This window comes from Cetorhinus maximus, chromosome 2 (genome assembly GCF_964194155.1).
Source record: "Cetorhinus maximus chromosome 2, sCetMax3.hap1.1, whole genome shotgun sequence".
In the NCBI taxonomy this organism is placed as follows: domain Eukaryota; kingdom Metazoa; phylum Chordata; class Chondrichthyes; order Lamniformes; family Cetorhinidae; genus Cetorhinus; species Cetorhinus maximus.
The window spans coordinates 8,800,673-8,817,237 of NC_135880.1; the positions used below are offsets into that span (position 1 = coordinate 8,800,673).

General features: G+C 47.9%; 1 protein-coding gene across 1 annotated transcript in view; it reads left to right on the forward strand.

The window, feature by feature from the left end:
• LOC144692173 (uncharacterized) overlaps positions 1-7,904 on the forward strand; it is a 45,967-nt gene extending 38,063 nt beyond the window's left edge. The window contains exon 6 of the transcript XR_013579283.1: positions 7,378-7,904. The gene's annotated coding sequence lies outside the window, so the exon portion shown is untranslated. The remainder of the gene's footprint in view (positions 1-7,377) is intronic.
• Positions 7,905-16,565: the final 8,661 nt, after the last annotated feature.

The window sequence follows — 16,565 nt, forward strand, 5'->3', positions numbered from 1 at the left end:
TGACATGTCTCAGCTCCTGTGACCATGTGCCCTGACTCAGGGAATCCCGCCCTCCTGCTGCCCACACAGGGAGCACACAGCACTCCCGGGTGTGCATCACGCTGGGCGGGCCTTAATTGGGCCACCCACATAAAATTCCCCCCACGTGGGGGGAAAATTCTGCCCCATGTTGACTCTGCCTGGTGACCTTGAGCTTATCCAAGTGCCCTGCTATAACTTCTTTAATAACAGCTTTTAGCAATTTCCCTATGACAGATGTTAAGCTAACTGGCCTGTAGTTCCCCACTTTCTGTCTCCCTCCCTTGTTGGATATTGGAGTTACATTTGCTAACTTCCAATCTAATGGGACCCTCCCCGAATCTAGGGAGTTTTGGGCAATAAAAACCAAAGCATCAACTATCTCACTAGACACTTCTTTTAAGACACTAGGATGAAGACCATCAGGACTCAGGCTCTTGTCAGCTCACAGCTCCAACAATTTACTCAGTACCACTCCTCTGGTGAAAGTAATTTCTCTGACTTCCTCCCTCCCTTCCATTTCCTGGTTTATAGCTGTTCTGGGATGTTACTTGTATCCTCTATAGTGAAAACTGGTGCAAAAAACCTGTTCAATTCACCTGCCATCTCCTTGATTTCCATTATCAATTCTCCAGACTTAATTTCTATAGGACCAACGCTCACTTAGTTAACTTGATCCTTTTTTATATATATTTATAAAACCTCTTACTATTGGTTTTATGGGCAGGGTCTTCCAGTCGGCGAGCGGGGGTGGGGCCTGCTCACCGACACGTTAAATGACGTGGGATGACGTTGGGTGGAACTCCTGACGTCACCCTGCGTCATTTCCATTTTCAGGTTGGCGGGGGCGCAGCCGAATCAGCTGTGCGCCCACCGACCTGTCAACGGCCTACTGAGGCCATTTAAAAACTAATTGAAGTCATTGACAAATTAATTAAAGTCACCTTAAGTTTAGCGGGCAGGCCGGGAGCCCTGGTGGGCTTCAGAGAAAGCATCAAACCTCATCCACGGGCGGGATGAGGTTTCATGAGGGTTTTTAAAATTTTATTAAAGGTTTCAATAAAAGTTATGGACATTGTCCCAACTCATGTGACAGTGTCACATGAGGGGACATGTCAGGGAAATTTTTTTATCATTTGTGTGACAAATTTTAATTCCGAGCCGATCTCCCTGAGGCAGCACTGAGCTTCAGGGAGATTTGTGCACTCTTTTGCGTGCATGCACGAAAGAGCGCACTCCTGGCTGAGGGAATCCTGCCCCCCTCCCACCCGCACAGGGAGCGCACAGCACTTCTGTGCGGACGTCACACTGGGCGGGCCTTAATTGGCCCACCCACGTAAAATGGCGGCGCACCCTCTGATTGGGGACACCGATCGGAGGTGTGCCCGCCCGCGCCCGCTCCCGCACTTCCCCCGCAACAGGGAGGAAAATGTTTCCCAATATTTCTGGCTAGCTTTCTTTCATATTCTGATTTTTCCTTCCTTATTAGTTTTTTAGTCATTCTTTGCTGTTCCTTAAATTCTGTCCAATCTTCTGACCTGCCTCCTGTCTTTGCACAATTATATGCTTTTTCTTTAAGCTTGATACTATCTCTAACCTTTCAAGTTAACCATGGATGGTGTGTCCCTCCCTTGGACTTTTCTTACTCATTGGAATGTATCTATTCTGTGCATTCTGAAATATCCTCTAATATATTTGCCACTGCATCTCTATTGACCTATCCCTTAACCTAATTTGCCAATTCACTTTAGGCAGCTCAGCTTTCATGCCCTCATAATTGCCCTTATTTAAGTTTAGAAACATAGTATCAGACCCACTCCTTTCTCCCTCAAACTGAATGTAAAATTCAATCACTGTGTGATTCTGTGATATTGCTATGAGATCATTAATTACTCTGATCTCATTGCACAATACCAGGTCTAGTATAGCCTGCTCTCTGGTTGACTCCAGAACATGCTGTTCTAAGAAACTATCCTGAAAACATTCAATGTACTCCTCATCTAGGCTATCTTTCCCCATCTGACTTCTCCAGTCTATTTGTAAATTAAAATTTCCCATGATTATCGTCGTCCCTTTCTGACAAGCTCCAATTATTTCTTCCTTTATGCTCAACCCTACCATGTGTTTTTTTTTTGCAAAAATATACTTTATTCACAAAATATCTTCAACAACATTTCAAACCATTTCAAAATCACCATCACAAAAATACAATCAGGTTCAACTTTTACAACGTGTATCACGAAATGCATCAATACAATAAATGAATATTACAATCATTTGCAGGCATTCATTTTGAGCTGTACAGCCCGAGGGGCTCTCAACAGTTCCCAGTCCCTCGGTGGTCTATGGCAGAAAGGTCTTAGACAGCGACCTTTCCCCATTGCGCCTTTGCAGCAGCTGCCCCAAGCTTTAGTGCGTCCCTCAGCACGTAGTCCTGGACCTTGGAATGTGCCAGTCTGCAACACTCGGTCAGGGACAACTCTTTGCGCTGGAAGGCCAACAAGTTTCGGGCAGACCAAAGAGCGTCTTTCACCGAGTTGATGATCCTCCAGCTGCAGTTGATGTCTGTCTCGGTGTGTGTCCCTGGGAACAGCCCGTAGAGCACAGAGTCCTGTGTCACCGTACTGCTCGGGATAAACCTCGACAGAAACCACTGCATCTCTCTCCAGACTTTCTTTGCAAAGGCACAATCCACCAGGAGGTGAACAACGGTCTCGTCCCCACCACAGCCACCTCGAGGGCAACTTGCAGAGGGGGTGAGACTCCTGGCGTGTTGGAAGGATCTGACGGGGAGGGCCTTTCTCACCACCAGCCAAGCTACATCTTGGTGCTTGTTGGAAAGTTCTGGCGATGAGGCATTCTGCCAAATGACTTTGACAACCTGCTCGAGGAACCATCCCACAGGATCCATCCTCTCCTTTTCCCGCAGGGTCTCTAAGACGTTATGTGCCACCCACTGCCTGATGGACTTGTGGTCAAAGGTGTTTCTCTGCATAAATTTTTCCACCAGGGACAGGTGGTATGGCACGGTCCAACTACTTGGAGCGTTCCGCGGCAGCGTGGCCAGACCCATCCTTCGCAACACTGGGGACAGGTAGAACCTCAGCACGTAGTGACACTTGGTGTTTGTGTACTGAGGGTCTACGCACCGCTTGATGCAGCCACACACAAAAGTGGCCATCAGTATGAGGGCGATGTTGGGCACGTTTTTTCCCCCTTTATCTAGAGGCTTGTACATCGCGTCCCTGCCGACACGATCCATTTTCGACCTCCAGATAAAGCGAAAGATGGTTCGGGTGATCGCCATCGCGCAGGAGTGTGGAATGGGCCAGACCTGCGCCCCGTACAGCAACAGCGAGAGTGCCTCACACCTGGTGACCAGGTTCTTACCCACAATGGAGGGGGAGTGTCGCCCCCACATGCCCAGTTTCCTTTTCACCATAGACACTCGCTCCTTCCAGTTTCTAACGCATGCCCCGGTCCCTCTGAACCATATCCCCAGCACCTTCAGGCCGTGTGGATACTGTTAGGGGGCCTGTACACAACTCCCACAAGTGGCTTCTTGCCTTTACCATTTCTCACCTCTACTCAAACTGTTTCCACATTCTGGTTTCCTGAACTTAGGGCCAAAATTTTCCCATCGGCGATTTGGGGGCGGGTCCCGCTCGCCGAGGGGAAAATGACGCGGGATGAGGTCGGGAGGAATCCCCAACGTCATCCCGGGCCATTTACATTTTTAGGAAGGCGGCCGGACAGCGAAATCTGCTGTCCACCCGCCGACCTGTCAATGGCCAATTGAGGCCACTGACAGGGTAATTAAAGACCCAGCCCGTCCAACCTTAAGGCTGGAGGGCAGGCCGGGAGCCCCGGCGGGCTTCTGATAAAACATGAAACCTCATCCACTGGCGGGATAAGGTTCATGTTCCTTTTTAAAAACTTTAATAAATGTAATGTGATATTTATTAACATGTCCCATCTCGTGTGACATGTTAATAATATTTTTATTTTTCTATTTTTTAAGTTTTGTGCACTGTCACTAATCTCCCTGAGACACCACTTAGTCTCAGAGAGCAGTGCGCTCTTTCCTGTGCATGCGCGAAAGAGCTCACTTTGACAGCTGGGGATTTCCTCCCCCCGGAACAGGAAGCGCACAGCGCTTCCCGTCGGGCAGGCCGCTGGGTGGGCCTTAATTGGCCCGCCCACTCAAAACGGCGGCAGGCCCCGTTTCGGCGGTGGAGTTCGGCTGTCCGTCCGCCGCCAAGCTGGTGGGGCCCGCTCACCCACCAAGGGCAAAATTCTACCCTAGGTCATTCCTCTGTATTGTGCTAATGCCATCATGAAGGAACAGGGCCACCCTTCCACCTTTTCCTCACTTCCTGTCCTTCCTAAATATCCTGTACCCTTCAATATTCAGGTCCCAATCCATGTCCTGCTGCAGCCATGTCTCTGTAATAGCTATCAAATCATAATTATTTATTTCTATGTCTGCTCTCAGTTCATCTGTTTTATTTCAAATGCTACGTGCATTCAGTTTCATCCTTTTATTCTTTTTATAACTTCTAGTTTCACTTGTTGATTTACTGTAGTATTTGTACTGTCTATCGCTTCTCCTCACAGCCTGTTTTTCACTTCCCGTAATAATACCTTTTTCTTTTGTCCTGTCTCTACTCTTTTGTTTAACACATCTTCCCAAATTTGATCCCTTATCTCCATTGTTTAATTTAAAACCTTCTCTACTTCCCTAGTTATGCAGCTCTCAAGAACACCGGTCCCAGCACGTTTCGGGTGTAGACCGTCCCAACGGTACAGATCCCACTTTCCCCAGTACTGGTGCTAGTGCCCCACAAACCAGAACCCACTTCTCCCACACCCAGTCCTAGAGCCACACATTCATCTACTATGTGCTATGCCAGTTCGCACGTGGCTCAGGTAATAATCCAGAGATTATGACCTTTGAAGTTCTGCTTCTTAATTTGGTGCCTAGGTCCTCATACTGACTATGCAGAACATCCTTCTATGTCCTGCCTATGTCATTGGTACCTACATGTACCGTGTCGGCTGGTTCCTCCCCCTCCCACTGCAAGTTCCTCTCCAGCCCCAAGCATTTGTCCCAAACCCTGACACTGGGCAGGCAACACAGCCGTCTGGACTCACGCTCTTTGCTACAGAGAAACGGTGTCAATCCCCCTCACGATACTGTCACCTACTACCACTACGTTCCTTTTTGCTCTCCCCACTTGAATGGCTTCCTGTACCACAGTGCCATGGCCAGTCAGCCTATCCACCCTGCAGTCCCCACTCTTATCCAAACCAGCTGAAAAAACCTCAAACCTGTTGGACAATTGCAATGGCCGAGGCTCCTGCCCTCTGAGTCCCCTTACCTGCCTCACTCTCAGTCACACCCTCCTGTCCCTGACCACTGACCAAATCAGAAGACCCTGTCCTAAGAGGTGTGACTGCCTCCTGGTACAAAGAATCCAGGTAACTTTCCCCTTCTCTGATGCATCACAGTGTCTGTAGTTCAGCTTCCAGCTCATAAACTCTGAGCTGAAACTGCTCAAACTTCAAACACTCACTGCAGACATGTGTGGCCTGGATTAAACTGACATCCAGGAGCTCCCACATGCTGCAGCTGTGACATGTCACCAGTCCTGACATCCTTAGTGTGATCTAATTCACTATTTAATTATTTTATTCAATTATATATTTTACTTTTATATATTTTATTAACCTTACCATCAGTTGCTAGACTATTTTGAACCCTAGGAATAGAATAAACCTTAGTCACTCACCAGACACTCACCACATTCAAGCTTCTTCTCCTGTAGCAGAGCACGGCCACTTCCTGAAGGCTGAAAAAATTAGAAAGCAGAACTCTCTTAATTACCCAACTCCCATCACTCTATTCTAAGTCATACTTCTTGCAATAAACCTTACCTACAGCACCTCTTTCCCCCTATGTACCGAATTCCCACTTGAACCAAATTCCCTAATACAATCACTTGGTTTCTGTCTCACTCAGGCCGAAGTCTCCCATCACTTGCACAGCTTACCGAAATGGCCCTGTCTGTGGCAGTGGGAAGCACTGGGCAGTACTCTCAGGACATTGGCCTTTCCTGTGAGGATGCTTCACACCGCAGCACTGGCAAGGCAGTTTGGGGGGGCGATTTACCCTGACTTGGGCGGTCCCTGTGCTTCTGTGGCTTGATAAGGTGGACTGAGGTGTGGCTTCAGCCCCATGAAGTGTTCTCTCCTCTGAGAAGGGTCCTGTCTTGGGCACACAGCTCAGTGGGTCTAACCAGCTGGACGACCTTGTCGACAGTAAGATCATCTTTGGCTTTGAGGAGGTCAGAGAGTGAATTGCCTGCTCCACACCCACCACGATTCTATCTCGGATGAGTTCGGATTTTAAGTTGCCATATTCACATCTGCCTGCCATGCAGTAGAGACTATTGATGAAGGAATCCCTAGGCTGCTGGATCCTCCTGTTAAATTTAGTGTGTTCCAGGATTTTATTGGATCTCAGGTTGAAGGAAAGGTTGAAGGATTTTAAGACATCATCAAATTTAGCAGATGACTCACCTATGGCTTACCTTGCAATGATGTCATTTGCAATTGGCCCAATAGAATAAAGCAGTGTGCTAACCTGTTCTGCCTCTGATTATTTATTTAATCCTGCTAGTAGTGCTACACCACAAAAACCTTTCTCTGCGATAGCTCCAATTCTGGGACCTAATCAGGGTCATAGGTGAAGCCCATTTGAGGTCTGAGCAAAGAGTTGCGATCGTTCTTTAAAATTCTTCAAGCGTAGGTGTAGCTCTAAGAGAGAAAAGGGTTTCAAGATGGGGTCGCCGGTTATCAATGAAGGAGGGAATTTTGCACGCTTCCAAATTTCAAAATGGCGGCGGCGCTCCGATGAAGAAGGAGGATCCAAGATGGCTGCGGGCTCAGAGGGATGCCAAGCGGCTTCTTGCTCGGTGACGGCATGCTGTGGCTAGGGAATGGGATCGAGAGGACGGAGTTCCTGCTGGCCTGGAGGCTGAAGGATCGTGAGGTACTCCCGGTTTATGAAAGAAAGCTTCCTCTGCCTTGTTTCTTTCCGCTCCGTTTCAAACTCGGGTGCCACATGGGGAGAACGCCGAGTAATGGTTCGGGCTAGTGACTGAAATTAACAACGGCGTCCCTGCTGATGCCCATTAAAAGGGGAGGATTCACAGGGCTGACTAGCCTGGGAATGTAATAGAATTGCCCCTCACCCTGCAGGCTGCTGTCTCTGCTTGGTTGACGCTGAACATCCACAGGGGATTCGGTGGAGTTTTCTGCCCCAGTTTTAACTTCTACCTTTTTTTCTGCTTCCAGCCTGCCTTGTCTCTGGAGCTTCTCTGGCGAGTTTTCACAGCGTCTTAGCTTCTGGAGTGAGGTTGCCCATGTGCAGAAAGAGTTGAAGGTGTCTTGTTCTTCAGCATTGTAATGGGGATGCCACCCATGATGGATCCTACTGCTGTTACCATGATATATTCTGTTGTCGCTATGCTGGAAGGATACTACTTGGACACCATGAAGCAGTCTTGTATAAGTTACAAGGAAGTCTTTATTAACAACACTCAACTATGTACATATTTACAGTAAGCATGGGGAGGACTCCATACTCGGTCCTTACACATTGCTACTCATCTTTAGACTGGCCCTTGCTCAAGGTCATGTGCCTTCTTACATCACCGTGTGGGCGGTACTGTAATCAGTCTCACATTAACCCTTTAGGGACTAGACCCTTCTACGACAGCTCTGAGGGTAATCGAAAACTGTAGAGGGTGCGGGGAGGTGAGCGATGGAAGATTCTGGGTAAAATCAAGACGAGAGGTAACATGACAGTGGCTGAGGGTTTCAGGAGCTGAGTTTGGGCCAGAGAGACTAGGGGGTGGAGGGGTGTCATTGTCAACAAGATGGGAAGAGAAGAGATGCTGGTGATGGTGGGGGGCATGGGGTTTGAAACTGAGCAGTTTACTCAGTTACAGAAACATGTTATGACTGGAGCGCTGACACATTGTGTAGGCTGTCTACCTCAGCAAGTTGTATTTATATATCACATTTAACATAATGAAATGTCCCAAGGTGCTTCACAGGGGTGTTAGCAAATACAGTTTGTCACTGAACCATATAAAGAGATATGAGGGCAGATGACCAAATGTTTGTTCAGAGAGATAGGTTTTAGGGACTGTCGTAAAGGAGGGTATTCCAGGACTTAGGGTCAAGGCAACTGAAGGCTAATGGTCAGAATTAAAGGAATGCAGATATCTCCGAAAGCTGGGAGAGACTTTTCTTTTATTCTTTCAGGGGATGTGGGTGTCGCTGGCAAAGCCAGCATTTATTGCCCATCCCTAATTGCCCTTGATCTGAGTGGCCTGCTAGGCCATTTCAGAGGGCAGTTAAGAGTAAGCGACATTGCTGTAGACCTGGAGTCACATGTAGGCCAGACCAGGTAAGGACGGCAGATTTCCTTCCCTAAAGGGCGTTAGTGAACCAGATGGGTTTTTACAGCAATCGATGATAGTTCCATTGTTGTAATTGCTGAGGCTAGCTTTTTTTAATTCCAGGTTTTATTAATTGAATTTAAACTCCACCAGCTGCCGTGGTGGGATTTGAACCCATGTCCGTTTAACCCATGTCCCCACGGCATTAGCCTGAGCCTCTGGATTACTGGTCCAGTGACATTACCACTGCGCTACAAAAACTGGAGATGCTGGAGATCGGGATGGGCGAGACCCCAGGGGGGATTTGAAAACAAGGATGGGGATTTTAAAATTGAAGTATTGCTTAACCAGCGACCAAGGTGGGTCACTGAGGGCGGGAGAGGTGGGTGATATGGGGCTTGGTGAGAGTCAGGGCACGGGATCCTAAATTTACAGAACACGGGAAGCCAGCCAGGAGGGTATTGGAATAGTCGCATCTAGCGGTAACAGAGACATAAACGAGCAGATGAGCCATGACAAGAGCGAAGTCACATGATGCTACGGAGGCAGGAATAGGCAGTCTTAGTCATAGCATGAATATGCAGTTGGAAGATCAGCTTGATGTCCAATATGACATGAATGCATGAATGTATCAGCAATCCCTTTATTAACATTCCACTCCTGGGTGTGATAGTTTATTATTCATGTTTCTCAGGGTGCCTGAGATAAAGGTTCCTGATAATGTACAGCAAGGTTTCGTGCTCTATCGAGTGAATTCCTCCAATTTTTACCCTGACGTGTGAAACCTGTTCTGCTACAGCTTGTAACTTAACACCTTAAACTTCTCGTGAAACAAATAACAGGTGACGTCGGTGAATCATTTGCTGGGAGTTGAGCGCTTTACACCGGGGATTTTCTACTCCAAGTTGGTCGCTGGTGGGACCTCAGCCTGCGACCCTGCTGCTGCCATGGCCCTGACCCCTTTTTCTAGGGTCACGAGAGGTCATTATGAGGGGTTCTTATCAGCAAGAGAACTCTTGATGGTGACACAGCAGGACCACAGACTGGGAGTGCGGAAAGCACAGGGGACCGAAAGATCAGAGAGACATATATAGGTCAACCTTTGGACTGAGCTAAGGGGAGACCATGAACACTGGGAGTTTTCATCACACACCCTCTAGCTTTTGACCCTGCCCCTCCCCCACTGATTTATTTATTTAGCATGTCCAGGGTCACAGAGTCAATGTTCTTTAGGCCCGCTTTCACGTTTAGGCAGCGAACACTCCTTGACAGTGTAAGTCAATGTTTAGACTGTACCACAGCTGCAGCCTGGATGGTCTTGGTGACCCCACTGATGTTTGGATGGCTGTATTGTAGGATCGGAATCCCCTCCAACTGGGAAATTTCTGGAGTATAAATCCATGCACATGTTTTGACCTCATGTCTTTTCCCACACAATACAGAAGTCAAGCTGCAGCCACAACAGCACAGGGGCTGTGCAGCAAGAGGTCAATTCAGAATTCAGTAAAAGACAATGGCTCATCAATAGGGCTTGGTCATTGGCTGATCGCTATCATGGAAGTATGGTACCAGGGAAATGCCATTACCTGCCATTGGCTAAAGCAATTAAGAGACTGATTACCCGATACAATGGCACAAGGAACAGGCCATCGATGTAACATAATCAAGAAGCTGCAATGCAACTAAGGGCTGTATGCTGGAATCTTGCATTGCAACTATGATTGGTTCCTCTCAGGCAGAGGAATAGGGTCATTCAAATCTTCATCGGCCCTGGAGCCAGGTGCAGTTACTGTATTGCCTCAAGCAGCAGGATCCATGGGAAAAACAATATTGTTTCAATCAGCATGACCTGACCATATTCTTCTGGACCATGCATGGAATAAACTAAGAGTGCAAACAACTGGACATTGGAACAGCAGGAACAACACCAAAGGTGAATAACATGGGGAGGTGATGGCAGAGTGGAATTGTCGCTGGACTAGTAATCCAGAGACCCCATGGCAGATGGCGGTATTTGAATTCAATAAAAATCTGGAAATGAAAAGTCAAATGATGAAACCATTGTTGATTGTTGTGAACACCCACCTGGTTCACTGGTCTGGCCTACATGGTGACTCCCGGCCCACAGCGATGTGGTTGACTCTTAAATGCCCCCTAAACTAGGGATGGGCAATAAATGCTGGCCTAGCCAGTGACACCCACATGTACAAATTTAAAAAAATATATTTGTTTGAGCTGAGTCATTATTAAAAAGGGCATATCAGAGTGTGGTTACTGCAGTGGGAAGAAGGGTAAGGATTGGTCACCTTGACTCAGGACCTACAGCCAAATTGCAGGTCTGAGGGTTTGGGGTGAAAGTGTCATGTTTTTGATTTAAACCAAGTTGTGGTGACTTTGTTTTGGGTTAACTGGGAACCGGTCGAATTGGAGAAGGGAATTTCCTTGGGGTGTCAATTTCAGCCGGAGGTTTTGTACTGAGGACGGGTTGTTCTAATTTTGGAGTTTTCCTGTTATTTTAACTAATTCATAGGAGTATCTGTATCAGGGACATTAGTGGGTTCAAAAAAACATGAAAATTTTGTTTGATCCAAACGACTGTGTCTGTGCAATTCTGTTCCTTATAAATCCTAAGGTCCAGGAACCGTTTGTAAGGGGAGAAACGGGAATCCCGACAGCTTGGTCAGCCAGGAAACGGGTTAAAAGGGCCCACCGTCACCTTGGGAGATAAAAACCAGGTGGACGAGGAGTGTGGTTTACGGTGAGGGAGTGGTTTCTGGTGGATGTTTTCTTCTGTCCATCCTTTTACCATAGATCCTCAGCTGTTAACCCCCGGCTTGGCGGTTTAACCACGTGGGGTGGGGTGAGGGCGAGACGTCCTGCTACTGGGTTGAGGAGGCCATTGAATAAGGGCAGGCTTGGGTTGGAGTAGACCTTCTCCAGCAATTGCCCTCCTGATATGGGGAGAAGTGGGGAGTGGGCAAATGTTGCTCAGACTGGGAGCCAGGAGAAGAGTACCTGCAATGATGCACATTGTTGAGTTGAGTTGCCCGTCGATATGTTTGGTGTGGGCAGAAAGTTACCATACTGGGCGCGGGTATTCTGCAGTTGAGCACGTGATGGCAGCAGCAGAGGTCCTTAGGGCCTTTGATTCCCATGAGGTACCAGCCCATTTACGGCTTTACTTTTTTCTGTAGTGTCTGTGCGTGAGGCTGACACCTAAATAAACAGAGGTGGGGGGATTGTGCTTCCGTCTCCGGCCATTCTCTGGCCTCCCCCCATTGTCTTCTCTCCATTGTTTGCTGTAGGGCCTAGTTCATGACAAATAATAAAGAACGTTCAAAGAAAAGGGAAAAGACCACACACAATTTTAAAAATTGAATTATTTTTACTTTCCCTCTGTTGCTTGCAGCAGTGTCGAGGGAGGTTAATTTTTAGTTCCTGGGAACTCCTGTATAACCAGTGAAGGTTGCTAAAGTGAGACCTAACAAACAGCATCAATGTGCATTTGTATAACATCTTTAGCCTAGTACAATGTCCCAAAGCACTTCACAGGAGTGTGTTCAAACAAAATTTGACACCAAGCTGCTTAAGGAGATATTAGGTCAGAAACTTGGTCAAAGAGGCAGGTTTCACGGAGCATCTTCAAGGACGAAAGGGAGGTGGAGAGGCGGAGAGGTGTAGGGAGGAAATTCCAGAGCTCAGGACCTTAGTCAGCTGTTGGAAAGGCCGGCAATGACGAAACAATTAAAATCAGGAAGCGGAGGTGGGGGGGGGGGCAGGATTAGAGACGTGCATTTATCTCAGAGGATTATGGGTCTGGAGGAGATTCCAGAATTAGGGAGGACCAAGGGCCAGGGAGGGATTGGAAAATAAATTTGAGAATTTGAAAATCGAGGTGTTGCTTAACCAGTGGTCAAGGCAGGTCATTGAGCACAGGGGTGATGGGAGAAGATGCTCCCTACCTCTTTGATCGAGCTTTTGGGCACCTGGCCAAACTCCTTATATTGTTCAGCGTTCAGTTTTGTTTGATGATTCTCCAGTGAAGTACCTCGGGATGTTTAACTACATTAAAATCGCTTTATAAATACAAGTTGTTGTTCGCCACAGTGTGACAGTGTAAATGTTGGAACCCCAGTAACTTACTCAGCATTAGTATATGTTACCTTTAACATTAACATCTCAAAGGTATTTCATGGAGGCAAACTCCAGATGAAAATGGATGTTCAACCAACAGAGAAGATATTAAGGGGGACGAAAGGTAGGTTTTAAGGAGTTTTTTTAAAACAGAGATGGGGGTTGTGGGGAGATTGTGGCATAGTTGGTGGAATTTAAATTCCATTAATAAATCTGGAATGTAAGGCTAGTCTCAGTAATCATGACCATGAAACGATTGTTGATTGTTGTTTAGTAACCCATCGGATTCACTTTTCCCCTTTAGGGGAAGGAAATCTGCCATCCTTACCTGGTCTGGCCGACATGTGACTCCAGACCCACAGCAATGTGGTTGACTCTTAAATAGCCTAGCAAGCCACTCAGTTCAAAGATGGGTCACAGATGCTCGCTTGCCAGTGATGCCAACATCCCATGAAAGAATAAAGAAAAAGAGGGAGAGAGGGTTAAGGGAGACAACTCTAGAGCTTAGGGCCCAGGCAGCTGAAGGCACAGCCACCAATGATAGAGAAAAGGGCAGTGGGAGGTTACATACAGCAGGCCAGGGGAACATAGTGTTCTGGAAAGGTGGTGGATTGGAGGAGATAGAGAGGGATGAGGACATGAGGGGATTTAAACAGCAGGAAGATTAGGATTTTCAGTTGAAGGAGTTGAGTAGCAGGAGGGCTGTCATGGGGCATCAGTATAGATGCTGTTAGAGCTGCAAATAGGCAGTCTTGCCATATTGTCCCAAATCCCTTGACTTATATTGACATTTGCTGCAACTGCTATATCTCACTGCCCAATTCCACAAATAGCCCGGACAAAATGGATACGGGGGATAACTGCCCCTTCTCTTTGAAGTTGTGGAATGGGATCTTTCATAGTAGCCTGAGAGGGCAGTCATGGCCTCAGTTTAACATCTCATCCAAAAGACGGCACCTCTGAGAGTGCAGCGCTCCCTCAGTACTGCACTGGGAGTGTGCCGGCCTGGATTTTCTGCTCAAGCCTTTGGAGTGGGGCTTGAACCCACAATCCACTGACCCAGAAATAAGAGTGCTGACCACTGAGCTGCACCTGACACCTGAAACATGGTGTGGTGAGGGTGGCATGTTTGGGAAGAACAGGTGACTTTATGGGTTCCCAAAACTCTCCACCATTAGGGGCTTCCCTCACCTCATGTGGGGGTCTGTTGTGGATTCACTGACAGAGACTGATCATGGTGATTGTCATTGTCATTGTACCATGTGACTAGCAGGATGGTGCAAGGCGAACGAGATAGAACTCAGTCTTTTTAAAAATTCTTTCATAGGTCTGATTGAGGGCCATTTTACCATTGGAAAACTGCCGACAGTGGGGCAGCTCCACCACCCCTCCCCTCCCCTCCACACTCACCCACCCCCCCCCAAATCATGTAGTTAGACCACCAGCTTCATGAGGTTGGCATTCGGTAGCCCAGGGAGCCATCGGGGGCCAGAGACTCCTCGACCCAAAATAGTAACTGCCCTGACTACCCCCCACCCTTTCGGGTGGTTTCCCCACCGACCGGTGTGGCCCACAAACCCTCAGCTGTCCTGAATTTTAACTTTCAACTTACCTGTCGGAGGGCACCTCCATTTTGAGGGAGTCCCCCGGGGTTTCTGACATGCCTCAGGACCTCTCCCACTTCGACCACTGAGGCTTCAGAGCTGCCGGCCCTCTGATTGGCCTGGGGCAGCTCGTCCACCTCATCCTTGATTGGGCGGCAGGCCCCGCAGGCGGCCAATTAGGAGGCCGCCTTTGGTAAATTTGCTGAGCCGGTCTCATCGCCGGCCAGTACAGGCTCAGGACCCTCCCAGGACACTGTCCAGCCCGATGTCTCAGTCACGGATTCCATGGTCAAATTCAGCCCGTAAACTCGGTTTCTCTCTCCACAGATGCTGCCAGATCTGCTGAATATTTCCGGCACTTTCCGTTTTTATTTTAGATTCCCCGGCGTCTGCAGTATTTTGCTTATGTAAATAATTAGTTTCAAATACAAATTAAACAGAGGAGTGGAAGGGAAATGATGAAGTGAATCAAATGGCCCTTCAGTGCAGTGAACTGGGTTTGTAGCAAAAGGATGAGATCGGCCATTAAACAATGAACAACGAGTAAAACCAACCAGCCCCTCTTTAATTTAACCTTCTGGAGAGACCCGGAAAGGGCAGACTATTTATTCCTCATCTGGAATGGTTATTTCAATATGAAGAAAAAAAGCAAGCTGTTGCAAAAAACAAAGGACAAGTTACTTTTTTTTATTCATTCACGAGATGTGGGCTTCGCTGGCTAGGCCAGCATTTATTGCCCATCCCTAATTGCCCTTGAGAAGGTGGTGGTGAGCTGCCTTCTTGAACCACTGCAGTCCATGTGGTGTAGGTACACCCACAGTGCTGTTAAGGAGGGAGTTCCAAGATTTTGACCCAGCGACAGTGAAGGAACGGCGATATATTTCCAAGTCAGGATGGTGAGTGTCTTGGAGGGGAATTTCCAGGTGTTGGTGTCGCCATCTATCTGCTGCCCCTGTCCTCCTGGATGGTAGAGATCGTGGGTTTGGAAGGTGCTGCCTAAGGAGCCTTGGTGAGTTGCTGCAGTGCATCTTGTAGTTACATTCATTATTGTTATTTTAAAGGACGACCATCAGAAAGTAGCCCTGGGATTTGGCAGGGGGAAGAAGATGAGGTAACTCTGAAATGTAGCCCCGAAACCATTCGCTGGGGGATTCCCCATGGGATGTTCCCCCATTGACATGTGAGATGATGTCTACCGGGCAAGTGTTTGAAGTTGGGCTTTCCAGACCCACCCCCAGAGATTTAAAAAAAATACACACAAACTTCACTCAGAGCAGTGACAGGTCTGACAGCAGTTAGCAGACCCTAACTCCCAATTACAAAGGAGTGATTTCATCAGACCCTAATGTCTGGGGCTCTTGAAGATTCTTTCCTGAGTGATTGTCCCGTGCTCGGTATTGCCTTTCCCTGTGAGAGGCAGGGAATTCCTTAAAAAGATCCCTTCCCTCAATGTCCTCGGCTCTCACTTGCTTGACACACACTCAGTTAAAAAAATGCTACAGCTGCTCCTTAGAATGAAGTAACCAGAAACACTGTCACTTAATCTGTCCCATCCCTCACAGACAAATAACATCCCAAAGGAATTCCCCCCTCAGCACAGGGAAAAGATTACTTTCCCACTGCCAAACAAACAAACAAAGAATGTTTAAATTAAAAAGAGACTGACCGCACAAGTTCAGGTTAGGTCCAGCCTCCATGTTAAGGGAACATACCTGATGCATGCTGAGGTTCTACCTGTCCCCGGTGTTGCGAAGAATGGGTCTGGTCACACTGCCACGGAACGCTCCACCTGTTCCTCGTGGAAAAGTTTCTGCAGACAAGCTCCTTTGACCACAAGTCCATCAGGCAGTAGTCGGCACATAATGTCCTAGAGGCCCTGTGGGAAAAGGAGATGGTGGATCCTGTGGGATGGTTCCCCCAGCAGACTGTCAAAGTCATTTGGCAGAATGCCTCATCGCTAGAACTTTCCAACAAGCACCAAGATGTAGCTTGGCTGGTGGTGAGAAAGGCCCTCCCCGTCAGATCCTTCCAACACACCAGGAGTCTCAACCCCTCTGCACGTTGCCCTCGGGGTGGCTGTGGTGGAGACGAGACCGTTGTTCACCTCCTTGTGGATTGTGCCTTTACAAAGAAGGTCTGGAGAGAGATGCAGTGGTTTCTGTCGAGGTTCATCCCGAGCAGTTCTGTGACACAGGACTCTGTGCTCTACGGGCTGTTCCCAGGGACACACACCAAGACAAACATCAACTGCAGCTGGAGGATCATCAACTCGGTGAAAGACACTCTTTGGTCTGCCCGAAACTTGTCGGTCTTCCAGCGCAAAGAGTTGTCCCCAACC